Consider the following 18,861-nt stretch of genomic DNA (forward strand, 5'->3'; position numbering starts at 1 on the left):
AGATGGGTTCAATGCTTGCTGCTTTATGGGAAAGAGAGTCCACTTATTTTGCCGTGAATCGGTGCTACTTATCTGTTGTTCTTAGAGGCTCTGGATGCGCCCCTCGCTTGCCAGTTCGTCCTTATCCACAGCCTGTTGCCCCACACGACTGCAAAGTTCGTCTGTACCGAAGATTAAAGGTTGTGAGGTGAACCTTACCTGTTGTTCGAGTGATTCCTACTCGTGTGGCAAACCTCAAGAGCTTTGATTTACAAGCGGCAGCCCAGCCGCTGGGAATGCACCACCCTACGAAGATTAGGGGCCGCTGGGGACCTGGCTTCACCCGTCCTCGTGTGGGGCAACAGGCTGTGGATAAGGACGAACTGGCAAGCGAGGGGCGCATCCAGAGCCTCTAAGAACAACAGATAAGTAGCACCGATTCACGGCAAAATAAGTGGACTCTCTTTCCCATAAAGCAGCAAGCATTGAACCCATCTGGGCGGCCCATCGAGGGGCGTGTCATAATGCCGATATCATGGAGGGAGAGTGTCCGTAACTGCAAACTTCAACGTCCAGCCTCTGAAGAAGAGATGATACTCGAAACGCGTCAGGCAAAGCGTTGAGACTGTTTGTTTGCTCGCCTGCAAAGTTCGTCTGTACCGAAGATTAAAGGTTGTGAGGTGAACCTTACCTGTTGTTCGAGTGATTCCTACTCGTGTGGCAAACCTCAAGAGCTTTGATTTACAAGCGGCAGCCCAGCCGCTGGGAATGCACCACCCTACGAAGATTAGGGGCCGCTGGGGACCTGGCTTCACCCGTCCTCGTGTGGGGCAACAGGCTGTGGATAAGGACGAACTGGCAAGCGAGGGGCGCATCCAGAGCCTCTAAGAACAACAGATAAGTAGCACCGATTCACGGCAAAATAAGTGGACTCTCTTTCCCATAAAGCAGCAAGCATTGAACCCATCTGGGCGGCCCATCGAGGGGCGTGTCATAATGCCGATATCATGGAGGGAGAGTGTCTGTAACTGCAAACTTCAACGTCCAGCCTCTGAAGAAGAGATGATACTCGAAACGCGTCAGGCAAAGCGTTGAGACTGTTTGTTTGCTCGCCTGCAAAGTTCGTCTGTACCGAAGATTAAAGGTTGTGAGGTGAACCTTACCTGTTGTTCGAGTGATTCCTACTCGTGTGGCAAACCTCAAGAGCTTTGATTTACAAGCGGCAGCCCAGCCGCTGGGAATGCACCACCCTACGAAGATTAGGGGCCGCTGGGGACCTGGCTTCACCCGTCCTCGTGTGGGGCAACAGGCTGTGGATAAGGACGAACTGGCAAGCGAGGGGCGCATCCAGAGCCTCTAAGAACAACAGATAAGTAGCACCGATTCATGGCAAAATAAGTGGACTCTCTTTCCCATAAAGCAGCAAGCATTGAACCCATCTGGGCGGCCCATCGAGGGGCGTGTCATAATGCCGATATCATGGAGGGAGAGTGTCCGTAACTGCAAACTTCAACGTCCAGCCTCTGAAGAAGAGATGATACTCGAAACGCGTCAGGCAAAGCGTTGAGACTGTTTGTTTGCTCGCCTGCAAAGTTCGTCTGTACCGAAGATTAAAGGTTGTGAGGTGAACCTTACCTGTTGTTCGAGTGATTCCTACTCGTGTGGCAAACCTCAAGAGCTTTGATTTACAAGCGGCAGCCCAGCCGCTGGGAATGCACCACCCTACGAAGATTAGGGGCCGCTGGGGACCTGGCTTCACCCGTCCTCGTGTGGGGCAACAGGCTGTGGATAAGGACGAACTGGCAAGCGAGGGGCGCATCCAGAGCCTCTAAGAACAACAGATAAGTAGCACCGATTCACGGCAAAATAAGTGGACTCTCTTTCCCATAAAGCAGCAAGCATTGAACCCATCTGGGCGGCCCATCGAGGGGCGTGTCATAATGCCGATATCATGGAGGGAGAGTGTCCGTAACTGCAAACTTCAACGTCCAGCCTCTGAAGAAGAGATGATACTCGAAACGCGTCAGGCAAAGCGTTGAGACTGTTTGTTTGCTCGCCTGCAAAGTTCGTCTGTACCGAAGATTAAAGGTTGTGATGTGAACCTTACCTGTTGTTCGAGTGATTCCTACTCGTGTGGCAAACCTCAAGAGCTTTGATTTACAAGCGGCAGCCCAGCCGCTGGGAATGCACCACCCTACGAAGATTAGGGGCCGCTGGGGACCTGGCTTCACCCGTCCTCGTGTGGGGCAACAGGCTGTGGATAAGGACGAACTGGCAAGCGAGGGGCGCATCCAGAGCCTCTAAGAACAACAGATAAGTAGCACCGATTCACGGCAAAATAAGTGGACTCTCTTTCCCATAAAGCAGCAAGCATTGAACCCATCTGGGCGGCCCATCGAGGGGCGTGTCATAATGCCGATATCATGGAGGGAGAGTGTCCGTAACTGCAAACTTCAACGTCCAGCCTCTGAAGAAGAGATGATACTCGAAACGCGTCAGGCAAAGCGTTGAGACTGTTTGTTTGCTCGCCTGCAAAGTTCGTCTGTACCGAAGATTAAAGGTTGTGAGGTGAACCTTACCTGTTGTTCGAGTGATTCCTACTCGTGTGGCAAACCTCAAGAGCTTTGATTTACAAGCGGCAGCCCAGCCGCTGGGAATGCACCACCCTACGAAGATTAGGGGCCGCTGGGGACCTGGCTTCACCCGTCCTCGTGTGGGGCAACAGGCTGTGGATAAGGACGAACTGGCAAGCGAGGGGCGCATCCAGAGCCTCTAAGAACAACAGATAAGTAGCACCGATTCACGGCAAAATAAGTGGACTCTCTTTCCCATAAAGCAGCAAGCATTGAACCCATCTGGGCGGCCCATCGAGGGGCGTGTCATAATGCCGATATCATGGAGGGAGAGTGTCCGTAACTGCAAACTTCAACGTCCAGCCTCTGAAGAAGAGATGATACTCGAAACGCGTCAGGCAAAGCGTTGAGACTGTTTGTTTGCTCGCCTGCAAAGTTCGTCTGTACCGAAGATTAAAGGTTGTGAGGTGAACCTTACCTGTTGTTCGAGTGATTCCTACTCGTGTGGCAACCCTCAAGAGCTTTGATATATATATATATATATATATATATATATATATATATATATATATATATATATATTCACTGAAAAAACCATAGGTTTTAGGCACGTTATAGTTAGGAATTAGCATTTAAAAAACCTTAGAAATTCACTGAAAAAGCCATAGGTTTCAGGGGCGTTATAGTTAGCTGGACTTTTCACTCATACAAAACCATTGAAATTCCCCCGTTATAGTTAGTTCAGCTAACTATAACTCGCGTGCCCGCAATGCACTGCTGATGACGTCACATATTACATCACTCATGACATGGTCAGTGACATTACTCATGACTTCACTGATGACATCTCAAATGACATCACTGATGACATCATCCAGTGAATGTGTGTTTTTCTGAAAATTACATATGTTTAATATATGTATATCTCAAGGTCGATGGAAGAATAAATGGGTATATAAGTGTCTAAATGGATGATTTGTTTTTGAAAAATTGATTGTATAACTGACTGATTAAGTGTATCTTAGTGAATACATGGCTTAGTGAGTAATGTTTAAATATGTAAATATCTGTATCAGTCTCTCACTTTGTGTATAAGTGGCTGCATGGGTTGGTGAGTAGCTACATGAGTGTCTATAGAGGTTATTAGTTGTTTTTTTGAGTATCAGTATGAGTGTCTGAGTGTCTGTATGGTTCGGTGGGGGGTATTACGTAGTGCATAGGTGTATGAATGAGTGACTCACAGTTTGTATGTGTTGAAGACAGCATGTGTGCAGGACTGTATGGGTGGATGAGTGTGTGCATGGGTGTGTTAGTGAGTGAATGACTGTCTCAATAGTGTCTTTATGAGTAACTACATATGTTTTAAACTAGTATATGTGACTATTGGTGTATATAAGTGAGTACATGTGAGAGTGAGAGATTGAAAGAGTTCCTGTATGAATAAGTATGTGTTTCTATAAGTGATTGTTTAAAAGACTAAGTATGTGTAAGTTTCTGTAGAAGTAAGTGTGGTGGTGTGTGTATAACTGTATATGCAAGTAAATGGATGTTTGATTCTTTATTAGCATGAGTGACTATGTGTGTGAGTAACTTTATGGATGAGTGGCGTTGTGTAACAGGATGTATAGGTGTATGAGTACATATGATGAGTGAGTACATGTATGAGTGACTGTATAGGACTGTTGGTGAATGAGTGGATGTGTATGTGGATCTTAGAATTACTGAATAGGTTGTTGTAACTGATATTGGTATGTCAATTGTTTTGAACATTTTAGTTTCTATTTTTGAATGTGTGTATCAAAGGTTATATTAGGGGGAGAGGAGGTCTGCCACACTATCACAAGGATAATGTCATCAGTGATGTCATTTGAGATGTCATCAGTGATGTCATGAGTGATGTCACTGACCATGTCATGAGTGATGTAATATGTGACGTTTTTTAAATGCTAATTTCTAACTATGCCTACAGAGATAGGACATGTGAAGAAAGAAGAAAAATCGCACAGAAAGAAAAAAAAGAAATTGCAGAAAGAAGCAACAGAAGTCCTCAAAGACGAAGAAAAGTGCAGGAAGAAGGATAACGTGCAGAAAGAACAAACAGAAGAGCAGAAAGAAGCCTTGTTGCAAAATCATCCTGTACCCTCAACTTTTTCAGACGGATACTGGTGGTAACTGAGTCTGACTAACCAGTCCTAGAGCCAGTGCTATGTTAAAAGACACTCAGAATACAGTGAAACCACCTACATACACTAGGGATCACCGTGTGATCAGCATGACCTCCTCTGCAAGCCCCTAGTATATAATAGGGCAGGGGATTAAAACTACCTCTTAAAACGCGCCACAGGGCGTGTTTGCACACGTCACCTCAGGCCCGTCCCCTCACTTTCCCACTGTGTAAACACGCCCTGTGGCTGTTTTAAGTTGGGAGATTAAGTCCCCTTGAATCCTGAGGGTCCCTAGAGTCCAACTAGACCACTAGGTACCTCCAGTAAGCGCCACAGAGCTGCGTTGCAGAGAGATGTAAAAAGGGGCACGGCCTAGACCACCTCTCTGCAATGCAGCGCAGTGGTGCTTACTGGAAGCACCTGGTGGGCTAGTTGGCCCCCAGGGACCCTCATGATTGAAAGGGAATTATTTCCCCAACTTAAAACGCGCCACAGGACGTGTTTGCACACGTCACCTCAGGCCCCGTCCCCTCCCTTCACCACTGTGTAAACGCGCCCTGTGGCCGTTCTAAGTTGAGAGATTAAGTCCCCTTGAATCCTAAGGGTCCCTAGGGTCAAACTAGCCCACTAGGTACCTCCAGTAAGCGCCACAGAGCTGCGTTGCATAGAGGTGTAAAAGGGGGCGTGGCCTCAGAACACCTGTCTGCAACGCAGCTCCCTGGCGCATTCTGGAGATACCTGTTGGGCTAGTTGGCCCTCAGGGACCCTCAGTATTGAAGGGGAATTAATTCCCCAATTTACAACTGGCCGGGGGCGCGTTTGCAGAGTGCTGCATGGAGGGGGTGTGGCCTCCTGCGGGATGCCGTTCTTTTTAAGAAGGAGGGCTGTGTGGCCCCCCCTTCTTTTTCTAATTTACTGGCCCTGAGGACCCCATCCCCCAGGGTCTGCACCCTAAGTTTTTTTGTTAAAAAAATGTATTTGGCCCTCTCAAGGTCTTAATTGGCCCCGGGGACCCCAACCCCTGGGTCATGGCCTTTTAAAAAAAAATTCTTTAGGAGGGGGCTGCGTGGCCTCCCTCCTCAGGCCTCTTATGACCCCGGGGACCCCATCCCCCGGGGCCGGCCTTTGTTTTTTAATATTTTAAAAAATATATAAATTTATAGAAACACCTAGGACATGCTGGACAAACTGTATGTACCTATCACCATGACGATTTGCGTGATATTCATTAAAAGGCGACTATGCATGGAATGAATCCACGTGGAATGTATTTACACCGCTAGTGAAGCTCTGACGTGTCTGACGACCCACCGTGCCTAATCCCGGCGTCCCCGCCAGTGGGTACTCTGCAAGTAGACACCCTTGTCGTTTATATATACAAACATGGATAGCTATTGACGGGCACATTTAATATACACGCACACCAAGCCATTCAAAGGGGATTCGACAAAAATTCGACCAAACTATGCAAGAAACCCCCCTCACGGTTAATAAAATACACATCCACCACCGGATGTGTAATACTTTTTATTTTACTCTCTGGAAAGGAGATGAATCTCACTTGAGAGTCACGGCGTGCTCCGGGCTGAGCCCAATGCTGTGTTACACCCACCAGTGCCCGTCAAGTGCCTCACACCTCTGAGTTGTATTCCACCAGCTAGTGCGTATGCTATGATACTCTCTAGCCCATGTGCACTGTAACACCACCCCGTGAATATGTCATGCCACACTTGCCTTCGCACGGGTTATATTGCCCCATCTAACGTGCCTTCCCCGATTCCTATGTTATAACGCACACCGCTATGCCATACATATTACAATCTGGGATCCATATCTTTGTCACAGTGCATATGCAACGTTACACTCCCCAGCACATATTCTATATTACAACTTTAGAGACTAGTTAGGTTACACAACACTGCCCTGTGCATATTACACTCCAAGGCGCATATTGCATAGCACACGCTAGTGCCTGTGCTATCTCGCGCTCTCCAATGAATCTGTCATTGCGCACAATGTATTGCACATTATATTTCAAGCCCCGGTTCATCTTATATCACACTTTTTGGTGCATAGTTTATAACATATACTATATCTAGTTTTCATTTTCAATCATGCTCCCAGGACTATGTTCTATATAACACTGCGTCCACCTACCCTTTTCACGGGCATTACATTTTGCGATGGGGGGTGGAGGGTCAGGGGGTGTTTCTGCCAAGTGAGCCGGGAGTCACAGTCACAAACGTCCTCTTCTTCCTGAATAAAAGTGAGATTATGCTGCATACTTGTTCATATTTTAAGTAGTTCGCACAGACACACATTTTAAAAACAATACAGTTCCTAATACCCACCTTCTCTGAACAGTTAGCTTGCTGCCCCATCCACCTCCTCCCTATCCTCTGTTGTCTGAATCCATGGATTAGCCTTCTCCCTCCTGCCATGCATGGTCTGCTGTGCTGCCACTGCCCTCCATTTAGCATGATGTACCAGTCCACTCCACCTGCCCTCCATTGCCCAATTCTATGGCCCATCATTGACCTCCTGCTTAGCCTCTGTGCTTAGCTTGCCGCCCCTATTCTCCTTCCCCCTGCCCTCCGATGTCTTTGTGCATGCCCCTGCTCCATCCTTTTTGCCCACCATGTACCATGGACCTGCCACTCCTATCTACTCTGAGTGTTCTGTTGAGCTGCCACTCACCTCCCACCTGCCTAGCATTGTCAGATGACTGTAACTTGTCCCTGCCACCTCCACCCTGCCTGTCCACATGCCATGCCCCTATCCCCTTCCTCCTGTCCTCCAAGGTCTATTTTACTGCCACACCCTTCTGCCCTCCCTGGTTTGTTGTGCTGCAACTGCTCTTCCTGCCTGCCCCGCGCGGTCTGTTGAGAAGCCCCTTCCCCTGAACTCTCTTGTCTGTGCCAGGTCCTGACCCTCCCTTCTATCCTCCATGGTCCTTTGTGCATGCCCCTGCACCCTCCTTCCTGCCCATCATAGCCATTGTGCTGCCACTAACCCTCCCGCTTCCCATGCATGGACTTCTGTGCTGCCATGGCCCCTCCCACCTTCCCTGTGTGGACAGCTAGCTGCCCCTGACCCACTCCCACCTTCCCTCCATGGTCTGTGTGTATGCCATCATAGTCTCATTGTTGCTCTCCATGGTGTGTCTTGTTTCTAGTGCCCATCCTGCCTGACCTCCATGGTCATCTTGCTGCTCCTGCCCTGCCCCCTTGCCCCCAGCCCTCTGTTTCCATGTGCAGACCCCTATTCCCTCCCTCCTGGCTTGTCTGTTCCATTGTAATGCCCCTCATCCGTCCCTCCGCCATTTATGGTCTGATATGCTGCAGCTTTCTCTCCTGTCTGTCCATTATGATCCGCTAGCTACCATTGCCTCTTTCCCCTCTGTTCTCTGTTGTCCATGTGCATGGTCCTGTCCCCTCCCTATTGCGTTCTATGGATTGTTGTGCTGCACTCCCGTCCTCATGCGCTGTGGGGTGTATTGTGCTGCTGCAAACCCTGATGCCTGCCCTGTAGGGTCAGTTTGGTGCACCTCTCCATGTCCCTCCTGTCCTCTGTATCCGAGTCTATGTCCCTACCCCAACTCCTCCTGCCTACCATGATCCAATGTACCATACTTGCGAACATTTTGAACTTGGTAAGAGGGAGATTTTGAAAAAACCTGGGGTATTGATTTTCCCCTTTGAGTTACATTAAAAAAGAGGAGATTGTAGACAGGAGACAGATCAAATAAAGCCCATTTGAGCTTAAAAACATTGGACGTTTCCTGGCTGAAACGGGTCTGTTGGCATGTCTATTATATTGCCACAGCCTCTCTTGCCAGTCCTGTATTGTTGGTTTGTTGCCCCTGCCCCCCTTTCCACTGCCCTCCATAGTCTGTTGTGCTGCCACTGCCCTTCCTGCCTGCCCAGTGTGGTAAAATTGTTGCCTCTGCACTCTCCTACCTGCCTTCAATTTTCAGAGTCCGTGCCCCTGGCCTCTGCCTCTCAACAGTATCCCAATGAACAACTAGATTGCTAACATTCTATATTTATTACAAAAGTGTGGAACGCTTGACGTCATCTTGATGTAATCAAAACTGTAATACCTAGAGTATTTCCTTTAGAAATTACGTATATGAGAGGGTTTTATTTGCATCAGAATTATGGTTAGTGCTCTAAAAAACTAAAATGAGGACATATTTTCTGAGTTTTCAAATAGCGACAAAGAACTTTTAAATTATTTGTAATCTTTATCTTTTTTTATCCAGTTGACCACTTGATTAAATGTTGCACCTAGGGGAGAGGATGTGGTGTTACTTCCAGAGCTGCAGACTTTGCAACTGGGGAACCAGGTTGGAGTTTCTGCTTCAGCTCAACATTCTGTGATTCTGGTCAAATCACTTGATCTCCCCATGTCTACAACCAAAATGAATTTGATCTTGTGTGATGTAACCAATGCTCATGTAAAGCACTCCAATACCTGACAAGTCTGCACTATATAAAACTGCATATACACAACAAATAAGTGTTTTGTACACTTCTGTCATTGGGCTACATGTGGGCTACATCTGGGCGATATTTGTGCTGCATTTGGGCTCTTTTGTCTCTGGTGGCCATCTTGGGAGATTTATTTGTTATGTAATTTTAAGTGTTACCAGTTTATTCCAATTAAGATGGCTTCAGGTGCGCCATACTTTTGTCATAAGTAAGACAGTAAGCGCTCTAGTTGTTCTTAAGAACACTCTGGGACATTCTTTCATCGGGCTATACTTGGGCTACATCTGGGTGATATTTGGGCTACATTTGGGCTCTTTTGTCTCTGGTGGCCATCTTGGGAGATTTATTTGCTATGAAGTTTCCTAATTTCCTCATTTACTGCAGTCTCCTCAGTGGGAATACTTTCAGTTTTTTATTTTGGTTCCATCAAGAAGGCATTCAGATGTGTCACACATTTGCCATAAATTCTGAATGTTAGCACTCTAGTTGCTCATTAGATCACTGTAGTAAAACTACTGCTCACCAGGGAAGTCTGCTGCTGGTATTCAAACTGCATGTGTCAGTCTGCATGTCAGAATTTGTTTATGAAATAGAAGAGGATTTAAGAAGTCAAAAAGTGCCATATTTTTTTTTCTGCAGAACTAATCATCATTTCTATGGCAAAATGAACCCCCTCATTTTGTTCCTTTGTAAATTAAATGTTTTAAGTGTTATCACTTTATTACAATCAAGATGGCTTCAGGTGCGCCATACTTTTGTCATAAGTAAGACTGTTAGCGCTCTAGTTGTTCGTTAGAACACTCTGGGACATTCTGTCATTGGGCTATACTTGGGCTACATCTGGGTGATATTTGGGCTACATTTGAGCTCTATTGTCTCTGGTGGCCATCTTGGGAGATTTATTTGTTATGAAGTTTCCTAATTTCCCCACTTACTGCCGTCTCCTCAGTAGGAAATACTTTCAGTTTTTTACTTTGGTTCCATCAAGAAGGCATTCAGATGTGTCACACATTTGCCATAAATTCTGAATGTTAGCACTCTAGTTGCTCATTAGATCACTGTAGTAAAGCTACTGCTCACCAGGGAAGTCTGCTGCTGGTATTCAAAGTGCATGTTTCAGTCTGCATGTCAGAATTGTTTTATAAAATAGAAGAGGATTTGAGAAGTCAAAATGTGCCCTAATTTTTCTTTCTGCAGCACTAATCATAATTTCTATGGCAAAATGAACCCCCTCATTTTGTTCCTTTGTTAATTAAATGTTTTAAGTGTTAAAACTTTATTCCAATCAAGATGGCTTCAGGTGTGCCATACTTTTGTCATAAGTAAGACTGTTAGCGCTCTAGTTGTTCGTTAGAACACTCTGGGATATTCTGTCATTGGGCTATACTTGGGCTACATCTTGGTGATATTTGGGCTACATTTGGGCTCTTTTGTCTCTGGTGGCCATTTTGGGAGACTTATTTGTTATGATGTTTCCTAATTTCCTCAATTACTACAGTCTCCTCAGTAGGAAAAACTTTCAGTTTTTTACTTTGGTTCCATCAAGAAGGCATTCAGATGTGTCACACATTTGCTATAGATAATATATATTATCTACTGGCGGTCGCCAGTAGATAGTTATAGTTAGGACCGTGTTTCCATAGGAAATCTGAAAATTCTATTTTGAATAACTTTGGCGCCGGTTGACGAATCCTCGCGAAATTTTCCAAACTAATGGGGTGCTCCGCTCAGCTCCTACCCTGAAAGTCTCGGGGTGATTCGTCAAGCGAGGGCCGAGAAAAAAGGGGGTTCCCAAAACGCATTTTCCCCATGCATTTTCCCATAGGACCTTTAGTCGAAGGTACAGCCCGAACGGCTGAACAGAATTACTTGAAATTTGGCAGAGAGGTAGTCCTCAGGTCAGGCATTTGCCTTTTGCATATATGGTGTCAATCTGTTCAGTAGTTCCTGAGAAAATTGCAGTTAAAAGCACATAAATATCTATAGGCGCGCACCCTAACGTGCGCGAGTGTAATTCTGATTGGTGGTTACATGTCAGTCAACGTTCGAATCGGTCGAAATCAGGAAGTGTCGGCCGCCATTTTGTTTGTTTTGTGTGCGACAGGGAAAAAGGAAGGTGGCGAACGTGAAAAGGGGGCAGGGTAAAGAGTTTCTGACCCCCTAGCCTTTGTCAGAGGGTCCCTGAAGGACCCCGAAGGCTGAAAAAAAAAATTACTTTTTTTTAAAAACATCGTGGGGTGGGCGCACGGTGGAAAACATTTAAAAAATATATATATATATTTTAAACGAGCCATTCCATATTACAGGATACAGTCAATCTATAACTAGATACAGAGGTAGTTTATTGTAAAATAAATATATAAAAAATATAATAATACATACATAACTTAGCATTTAAAAAACCGTACAAATTCACTTAAAAAACCATAGGTTTCACACACGTTATAGTTAGGAATTAGCATTTAAAAAACCTTGCAAATTCACTTAAAAAACCATAGGTTTCACACATGTTATAGTTAGGTGGACATTTCACTCGTAAAAAAACCAATGAAGTTCCCCCGTTATAGTTAGTTCAGATAACTATAACTCGCGCGACCGCCACTCTATCACAAGGATGATGTCATGAGTGATGCCACTGATCATGTCATGAGTGATGTAATATGTGGCGTCATCAGCAGTGGATTGCGGGCGCGCCAGTTATAGTTATCTGAACTAACTATAACGGGGGAATTTCATTGTTTTTTTACGAGTGAAATGTCCAGCTAACTATAACATGTGTGAAACCAATGGTTTTTTAAGTGAATTTGCAAGGTTTTTTAAATGCTAATTCCTAACTATAACGTGTGTGAAACCTATGGTTTTTTCAGTGAATATATATATATTCACTGAAAAACCCATAGGTTTCAGGGGCGTTATAGTTAGCTGGACTTTTCACTCGTACAAAACCATTGAAATTCCCCCGTTATAGTTAGTTCAGCTAACTATAACTCGCACGCCCCAATGCACTGCTGATGACGTCACATATTACATCACTCATGACATGGTCAGTGACATCACTCATGACATCACTGATGACATCTCAAATGACATCACTGATGACATCATCCTTGTGATAGTATGGCAGACTTCCTCTCCCCCTAATATAACCTTTGATACACACATTCAAGAATAGAAACTAAAATGTTCAAAACAATTGACATACCAATATCAGTTACATCAACCTATTCAGTAATTCTAAGAACCACATACACATCCACTCATTCACCAACAGTCATTGCGGGCGCGCGAGTTATAGTTAGCTGAACTAACTATAACGGGGGAATTTCAATGGTTTTGTACGAGTGAAAAGTCCAGCTAACTATAACGCCCCTGAAACCTATGGTTTTTTCAGTGAATTTCGAAGGTTTTTTAAATGCTAATTCCTAACTGTAACGTGCCTTAAACCTATGGTTTTTTCAGTGAATTTCAAAGGTTTTTTAAATGCTAATTTCTAACTATGCCTACAGAGATAGGACATGTGAAGAAAGAAGAAAAAACGCACAGAAAGAAAAAAAAGAAATACAGAAAGAAGCAACAGAAGTCCTCACAGACGAAGAAAAGTGCAGGAAGAAGGATAACGTGCAGAAAGAACAAACAGAAGAGCAGAAAGAAGCCTTGTTGCAAAATCATCCTGTACCCTCAACTTTTTCAGACGGATACTGGTGGTAACTGAGTCTGACTAACCAGTCCTAGAGCCAGTGCTATGTTAGAAGACACTCAGAATACAGTGAAACCACCTACATACACTAGGGAACACTATGCGTTGGGATCACCGAGTGATCAGCATGACCTCTTCTGTAAGCCCCTAGTATATAATAGGGCAGGGATTTAAAACTACCTCTTAAAACGTGCCACAGGGCGTGTTTGCACACGTCACCTCAGGCCCGTCCCCTCACTTCCCCACTGTGTAAACATGCCCTGTGGCTGTTTTAAGGTGGGAGATTAAGTCCCCTTGAATCCTGAGGGTCCCTAGGGTCCAACTAGACCACTAGGTACCTCCAGTAAGCGCCACAGAGCTGCATTGCAGAGAGATGTAAAAAGGGGCACGGCCTGGACCACCTCTCTGCAATGCAGCGCAGTGGCGCTTACTGGAATCACCTGGTGGGTTAGTTGGCCCCCAGGGTCCCTCAGGATTGAAAGGGAATTATTTCCCCAACTTAAAACGCGCCACAGGGCGTGTTTGCACACGTCACCTCAGGCCCCGTCCCCTCCCTTCACCACTGTGTAAATGCGCCCTGTGGCCGTTCTAAGTTGAGAGATTAAGTCCCCTTGAATCCTAAGGGTGCTTTTAACTGCAATTTTCTCAGGAACTACTGAACAGATTGACACCATATATGCAAAAGGCACATGCCTGACCTGAGGAATACCTCTCTGTCAAATTTCAAGTAATTCTGTTCAGCCGTTCGGGCTGTACCTTCGACTAAAGGTCCTATGGGAAAATGCATGGGGAAATTGCGTTTTGGGAACCCCCTTTTTTCTCGGCCCCCGCTTGACGAATCACCCCGAACCTTTCAGGGTAGGAGCTGAGCGGAGCGCCCCATTAGTTTTGAAACTTTCGCGAGGATTCGTCAACCGGCGCCAAAGTTATTCAAAATAGAATTTTCAGATTTCCTATGGAAACACGGTCCTAACTATAACTATCTACTGGTGACCGCCAGTAGATAATATATATAATAGATAATCTTATCTATTATATAATCTATATCTATATAATAGATTATATATATATATATATATATATATATATATATACAGATAGATAGATAGATAGATAGATAGATAGATAGATAGATAGATAGATAGATAGATAGATAGATAGATAGATAGATAGATAGATAGATAGATAGATAGATAGATAGATAGATAGATAGATAGATAGATAGATAGATAGATAGATAGATAGATAGATAGATATTTATATATATTGTTCTGAGGCCGCCCTGTAGGGTCGGGGGCCCCTCTGCTCGGAGGCTGCTTGTGGATTCAAATCTAGGGCATGACCCACTCACCGTCACAAGCCTACGAGAGGAAATGCTAATTAGCTAAGATGTGACGGCGCAGGAAAGGATTCAGGCAGAGATGATTCCCTGTTCTGATCGTGCCGGAAGACTGGCATTGTTGTAAGGCCTAATGAAAAGTGAGCACTTGCCATATTAATCAAGCACAAGACATCGTGAGTAAATAAACCCACTATGAGATTTGATGCATGCACGAAAGAATTGAACTTTTTACTGAAATGGCATATGGAGATAACAAGACTCCATGCATCACATTACAACTGCCAAGCAAAATGCATCATGGGGACTGTATTTTCTAAGAGACTGTCATGTGACTTTTAAAATAAAAGGCGCGCAGAAATGCACTTTGCACTTTAAGGTCTCTACCTGTGATCAAGACATATTGTTGTCGAAACGCGTAAGGAGAAAGAGAAACTTACTGCGCTGCTGTGTCTGCAATTAAAATGCTGTGACTCCGGTATTGGGCTTCATCGTGTTTGTGAATGGAGAGTTTATTGATGGGCTTCTCCTTGCCCATTGTTCTGAGGCCGCCCTGTAGGGTCGGGGGCCCCTCTGCTCGGAGGCTGCTTGTGGATATATATATATATATATATATATATATATATATATATATATATATATATATATATATATATATATATATATATATATATATATATATCCAAAGAACGCCCACTCGTGAAGAACAGGTAGAGGCCACTCGGGGGAGAACGTTAGAAGATCTTTAATTGATAACAGCGAGTGCATAATGCATTTCAGCCCTTCGGCCTTCTTCAGATGCTGCTGTTTGCAAGGGGTGACTTCACCCCCACCTTTGAATGTCCAGAAGCACTACCATTGGCGGATGTCCGCTGAAACAAGGTCACATGTTGGCAACTCCACTGCAGTTGTGCCACAACTACAGCTCCCAGAATGCTGTAGAACCGGGTGAGTGTTGCTGGGTAGTGACTAAATATAACAACCCCTATAAGTATAGGGAATAGTACTGGAACGGTGCGAAGTGTGAAAATTATGAGTCCTTGCTTAAAATAACACCGATCTTCCTCCGGTCCCCTTCAACGATCCAGCCTCGTTGCGCGTTTGCCGGCTGGTCCGTGAGACAGAGTTGCAGTGAACCTGTCTCCTCGTCAATGACAAGCTGTGTCACACAGCGGTCCAGGGTACAGGCGTGCACAACAGGGCGGGCCGGAGTTATTCAATCCCTTGAAACAAAAAGAAGCTGCACGCAGCGATGCCAGTGAAGCTCCGGCCTCTTTTCGGATCGGGGCCCCTCACGCACCTCTGGCTGGCGCGAACAAATCCAAAGAACGCCCACTCGTGAAGAACAGGTAGAGGCCACTCGGGGGAGAACGTTAGAAGATCTTTAATTGATAACAGCGAGTGCATAATGCATTTCAGCCCTTCGGCCTTCTTCAGATGCTGCTGTTTGCAAGGGGTGACTTCACCCCCACCTTTGAATGTCCAGAAGCACTACCATTGGCGGATGTCCGCTGAAACAAGGTCACATGTTGGCAACTCCACTGCAGTTGTGCCACAACTACAGCTCCCAGAATGCTGTAGAACCGGGTGAGTGTTGCTGGGTAGTGACTAAATATAACAACCCCTATAAGTATAGGGAATAGTACTGGAACGGTGCGAAGTGTGAAAATTATGAGTCCTTGCTTAAAATAACACCGATCTTCCTCCGGTCCCCTTCAACGATCCAGCCTCGTTGCGCGTTTGCCGGCTGGTCCGTGAGACAGAGTTGCAGTGAACCTGTCTCCTCGTCAATGACAAGCTGTGTCACACAGCGGTCCAGGGTACAGGCGTGCACAACAGGGCGGGCCGGAGTTATTCAATCCCTTGAAACAAAAAGAAGCTGCACGCAGCGATGCCAGTAAAGCTCCGGCCTCTTTTCGGATCGGGGCCCCTCACGCACCTCTGGCTGGCGCGAACAAATCCAAAGAACGCCCACTCGTGAAGAACAGGTAGAGGCCACTCGGGGGAGAACGTTAGAAGATCTTTAATTGATAACAGCGAGTGCATAATGCATTTCAGCCCTTCGGCCTTCTTCAGATGCTGCTGTTTGCAAGGGGTGACTCCACCCCCACCTTTGAATGTCCAGAAGCACTACCATTGGCGGATGTCCGCTGAAACAAGGTCACATGTTGGCAACTCCACTGCAGTTGTGCCACAACTACAGCTCCCAGAATGCTGTAGAACCGGGTGAGTGTTGCTGGGTAGTGACTAAATATAACAACCCCTATAAGTATAGGGAATAGTACTGGAACGGTGCGAAGTGTGAAAATTATGAGTCCTTGCTTAAAATAACACCGATCTTCCTCCGGTCCCCTTCAACGATCCAGCCTCGTTGCGCGTTTGCCGGCTGGTCCGTGAGACAGAGTTGCAGTGAACCTGTCTCCTCGTCAATGACAAGCTGTGTCACACAGCGGTCCAGGGTACAGGCGTGCACAACAGGGCGGGCCGGAGTTATTCAATCCCTTGAAACAAAAAGAAGCTGCACGCAGCGATGCCAGTGAAGCTCCGGCCTCTTTTCGGATCGGGGCCCCTCACGCACCTCTGGCTGGCGCGAACAAATCCAAAGAACGCCCACTCGTGAAGAACAGGTAGAGGCCACTCGGGGGAGAACGTTAGAAGATCTTTAATTGATAACAGCGAGTGCATAATGCATTTCAGCCTTTCGGCCTTCTTCAGATGCTGCTGTTTGCAAGGGGTGACTCCACCCCCACCTTTGAATGTCCAGAAGCACTACCATTGGCGGATGTCCGCTGAAACAAGGTCACATGTTGGCAACTCCACTGCAGTTGTGCCACAACTACAGCTCCCAGAATGCTGTAGAACCGGGTGAGTGTTGCTGGGTAGTGACTAAATATAACAACCCCTATAAGTATAGGGAATAGTACTGGAACGGTGCGAAGTGTGAAAATTATGAGTCCTTGCTTAAAATAACACCGATCTTCCTCCGGTCCCCTTCAACGATCCAGCCTCGTTGCGCGTTTGCCGGCTGGTCCGTGAGACAGAGTTGCAGTGAACCTGTCTCCTCGTCAATGACAAGCTGTGTCACACAGCGGTCCAGGGTACAGGCGTGCACAACAGGGCGGGCCGGAGTTATTCAATCCCTTGAAACAAAAAGAAGCTGCACGCAGCGATGCCAGTGAAGCTCCGGCCTCTTTTCGGATCGGGGCCCCTCACGCACCTCTGGCTGGCGCGAACAAATCCAAAGAACGCCCACTCGTGAAGAACAGGTAGAGGCCACTCGGGGGAGAACGTTAGAAGATCTTTAATTGATAACAGCGAGTGCATAATGCATTTCAGCCCTTCGGCCTTCTTCAGATGCTGCTGTTTGCAAGGGGTGACTCCACCCCCACCTTTGAATGTCCAGAAGCACTACCATTGGCGGATGTCCGCTGAAACAAGGTCACATGTTGGCAACTCCACTGCAGTTGTGCCACAACTACAGCTCCCAGAATGCTGTAGAACCGGGTGAGTGTTGCTGGGTAGTGACTAAATATAACAACCCCTATAAGTATAGGGAATAGTACTGGAACGGTGCGAAGTGTGAAAATTATGAGTCCTTGCTTAAAATAACACCGATCTTCCTCCGGTCACCTTCAACGATCCAGCCTCGTTGCGCGTTTGCCGGCTGGTCCGTGAGACAGAGTTGCAGTGAACCTGTCTCCTCGTCAATGACAAGCTGTGTCACACAGCGGTCCAGGGTACAGGCGTGCACAAAAGGGCGGGCCGGAGTTATTCAATCCCTTGAAACAAAAAGAAGCTGCACGCAGCGATGCCAGTGAAGCTCCGGCCTCTTTTCGGATCGGGGCCCCTCACGCACCTCTGGCTGGCGCGAACAAATCCAAAGAACGCCCACTCGTGAAGAACAGGTAGAGGCCACTTGGGGGAGAACGTTAGAAGATCTTTAATTGATAACAGCGAGTGCATAATGCATTTCAGCCCTTCGGCCTTCTTCAGATGCTGCTGTTTGCAAGGGGTGACTCCACCCCCACCTTTGAATGTCCAGAAGCACTACCATTGGCGGATGTCCGCTGAAACAAGGTCACATGTTGGCAACTCCACTGCAGTTGTGCCACAACTACAGCTCCCAGAATGCTGTAGAACCGGGTGAGTGTTGCTGGGTAGTGACTAAATATAACAACCCCTATAAGTATAGGGAATAGTACTGGAACGGTGCGAAGTGTGAAAATTATGAGTCCTTGCTTAAAATAACACCGATCTTCCTCCGGTCCCCTTCAACGATCCAGCCTCGTTGCGCGTTTGCCGGCTGGTCCGTGAGACAGAGTTGCAGTGAACCTGTCTCCTCGTCAATGACAAGCTGTGTCACACAGCGGTCCAGGGTACAGGCGTGCACAACAGGGCGGGCCGGAGTTATTCAATCCCTTGAAACAAAAAGAAGCTGCACGCAGCGATGCCAGTGAAGCTCCGGCCTCTTTTCGGATCGGGGCCCCTCACGCACCTCTGGCTGGCGCGAACAAATCCAAAGAACGCCCACTCGTGAAGAACAGGTAGAGGCCACTCGGGGGAGAACGTTAGAAGATCTTTAATTGATAACAGCGAGTGCATAATGCATTTCAGC

At 46.4% G+C, this 18,861-nt stretch overlaps 1 protein-coding gene across 1 annotated transcript in view; it reads right to left on the bottom strand.

The window, feature by feature from the left end:
- Positions 1-18,861, bottom strand: part of LOC146859963 (uncharacterized) — a 219,363-nt gene that overhangs the window by 148,072 nt on the left and 52,430 nt on the right. The gene's annotated exons all lie outside the window — the stretch shown is intronic.

This window comes from Triturus cristatus, chromosome 3_1 (assembly GCF_964204655.1).
Source record: "Triturus cristatus chromosome 3_1, aTriCri1.1, whole genome shotgun sequence".
Classification (NCBI taxonomy): Eukaryota; Metazoa; Chordata; class Amphibia; order Caudata; family Salamandridae; genus Triturus; species Triturus cristatus.